General features: G+C 44.1%; 1 pseudogene; it reads left to right on the top strand.

Moving 5' to 3' along the window:
• The first annotated feature begins 237 nt into the window (after positions 1–237).
• On the top strand, positions 238–745 carry LOC140202404 (actin, cytoplasmic 3-like; annotated as a pseudogene).
• The last annotated feature ends 2,367 nt before the right edge of the window (positions 746–3,112 follow it).

Here is a 3,112-nt window from a genome sequence, read left to right as displayed (position 1 = left end):
TTACCAAGAATTTGTCTGCCTCTGTCTTAAAAGTTTTTCAAGATTCTGCCTCCATCATCTGCAGTAGAATCTCATGATTTTCTGAGAGCATCAGCTCTTCCTCAAATGGTGGCCCCTTATTACTTTAGGGATCGCTCCAGCAGCTCTTGGGAAAGGACAGGTTTAGGGAGAGATTGATCTGAAAACAACTAAAAAGTAAAAAGGCAGATGATGAGATTGTTGTACGTGTCGTCGACAATGTGTAAGCCTGGTTTTGCTGGAGATGATGCTCCCCGTGCTGTTTTCCCCTCCTCTTTTGGATGCCCGAGACATCAGTGTGTTACGGTTGGTTTGGGCCAAAAGGACAGCTATGTAGGCAATGAGGCTCACAGCAAAGGGGATTTTCTTACTTTGAAATGCCCTTTGAGCTTGGCATTGTCACCAGCTGGGATGACATGGAGACGATTTGACATCACAGGTTCTTTAATAAGCTCAGTGTAGCTATAGATAAACACCCAGTACTGCTCACAGAAGCTTCACTGAAGCTTAAAACCAATAGAGAAGAGATGACACAGATCATGTTTGAGACTTGCAACACACCAGCCATGTATGTGGCCATCTAGGCTGTGCAACCTTTATGCCCCTGTGTGCCTCTGGTATTGTTATGGACTTTGGTGAAGGTGTTACCCATACAATTCCCATTTATGATGGTTGTGCACTGCCCCATGCTATACTGTGTCCAGATTTGGCGGGCTGGACCTCATGAAGATGGGCACCGTGGTAGCATATTACCACAATTACAGCCCGGGGTGTCAGAGTTCAGAGTTCAATTCTGGCGCCATCTGTAAGAAGTTTGTCTGTTCTCCCCGAGAACAAGTGGGTTTCCTCTGGATGCTCCAGTTTCATCCCACGTACCAATTAGTAGGTTAACTGGTCATTGTGAATCGTCCTGTGATTAGGATTCAATAGGTGGGTTGCTGGATGATGTGGCTTTCTGAGCCTAAAGGGCCGGTTCTGCACTTTATCTCTAAAAATAAAAAAAAAGAATCTGAAAGAGTGAGGGTACTCTTTCACCAACACTGAAGAAAGGGAAATTGTCTGTCACATCAAAGAGAAACTGTGATCTATAGTGATGAATTGACAGAGCAGACTCAATGGGCCAAATGGCCTAATTCTGCTCCTAAGTCTTAAGGTTTTTAAGCAATGACGTCAGCAAGTTTCTGCTATAAGAATAATTCTTCTCTACATCTACACCAACAGGACCTCTTGGGATCTTACATGTTTCAGTCAAATTGACCCTCACAGTTACAGACTCTGTTAGCCATAGGGCTTGCCTGTAAGAATCTTCTCAGCAGATAACCAGACCATTTCAAGTGCCACTGAATGCACATTCAAAAATGCTTCAGCACAGTTTCATCAGTTCTTTTTAAACTGGTAAAATTGTTTTATTATTGTCACTTGTACCGAGGTACAATGAACAGCTTTGTTTTGTATGCCATCCAGTACAGATAATTTCATTACACATGCGTTGAGGCAGTACAACAGAATGCAGGACAAAGTGTTACAGTTACAGAAAAAATAGATAACAAGATGCAAGGTCATAGCGAGGTAGATTGTGAGGTCAAGAATCAATCTTATCATATACAGTACTAGGGACCGTTCAATAGTGTTTAACAACAGGGTAGAAGCTGTCCCTGAGCCTTATTGTATTTGCTTTCAGGCTTTTGTGTCTGGCAGCATCTTGTACAGAGCAACCAAAACTGTAGACAATACTCCAATTACTTTCCAAATTATTTCTTAGAAGGACATCACATGTCTACCATTCACTTTTTCACTCTGGGGGCCATTTTAATCTTACTGTGGTGACTCTGTCAACATCAGCTGATCTTATTGTTAAGAGAGACCAAGTGGTATCCTAATGTCTTAACGATAAGGTGAACTTCGAATCCCATCTCTCTCACTCCCTTTGGAAGGTGGTTGGATATATTCAAAAGCTGGGGATCTGGGCTTCACCGGCAAGAACTTTTGCCCACTATCTTGGGGCTGGGGAGGCTTGCTAGGCCATTTCAAAGGGCAGTAAAAAGTCAACAAAACTGAATCTAAATTAATGGAGAAAAGTCACATATGAAACCATAATACTAAAGTATATACACCTTAACAACAGGAATTCTGCAGATACTGGAAATTCAAGCAACACACATAAAAGTTGCTGGTGAACGCAGCAGGCCAGGCAGCATCTCTAGGAAGAGGTGCAGTCGACGTTTCAGGCCGAGACCCTTCGTCAGGACTAACTGAAGGAAGAGCTAGTAAGAGATTTGAAAGTTGGAGGGGGAGGGGGAGATCCAAAATGATAGGAGAAGACAGGAGGGGGAGGGATAGAGCCAAGAGCTGGACAGGTGATTGGCAAAAGGGGATACGAGAGGATCATGGGACAGGAGGTCCGGGAAGAAAGACAAAGGGGGGGGGGACCCAGAGGATGGGCAAGAGGTATATTCAGAGTGAGAGAAAGAACGTGTGTATAAAATACATTTTCTCTCTCTCACTCTCCTTTTTCTCCCTCTGTCCCTCTGAATATACCCCTTGCCCATCCTCTGGGTCCCCACCCCCCGTCTTTCTTCCCGAACCTCCTGTCCCATGATCCTCTCGTATCCCCTTTGCCAATCACCTGTCCAGCTCTTGGCTCCAACCCTCCCCCTCCTGTCTTCTCCTATCATTTTGGATTTCCCCCTCCCCCTCCAACTTTCAAATCCCTTACTCACTCTTCCTTCAGTTAGTCCTGACGAAGGGTCTCAGCCTGAAACGTCGACTGCACCTCTTCCTATATACATCTTATATATTTTTTAAAAAACATAATAAATAAACACTCAAAAGACCCACTCTCCTGCCTTCCACCTTTCACCTGGATTCACCAACTTCCGGCCAGCTCCTGCTCCTCCCCCTTCCCCCACTCTTTTATTCTGATTTTTCTCTAGTCCTGATTGAGGGTCTTGGGCCAAAAAGCCAACTGTTCATTTTCCTCCATAGATGCTGCCTGACCTGCTGAGTTCCTTCAGCATTTAGCGTGTGTTGAGCCATAAAATAGTTTTTTTTCCAGAAGCTATCAGTGAAACAGATTGTTTTTATATAAACAATC

This window comes from Mobula birostris, chromosome 9 (genome assembly GCF_030028105.1).
Source record: "Mobula birostris isolate sMobBir1 chromosome 9, sMobBir1.hap1, whole genome shotgun sequence".
Lineage (NCBI taxonomy): Eukaryota > Metazoa > Chordata > Chondrichthyes > Myliobatiformes > Myliobatidae > Mobula > Mobula birostris.
The sequence above is the reverse complement of the archived record's forward strand: the minus strand, read 5'-3'. Positions and strand labels throughout refer to the sequence as shown.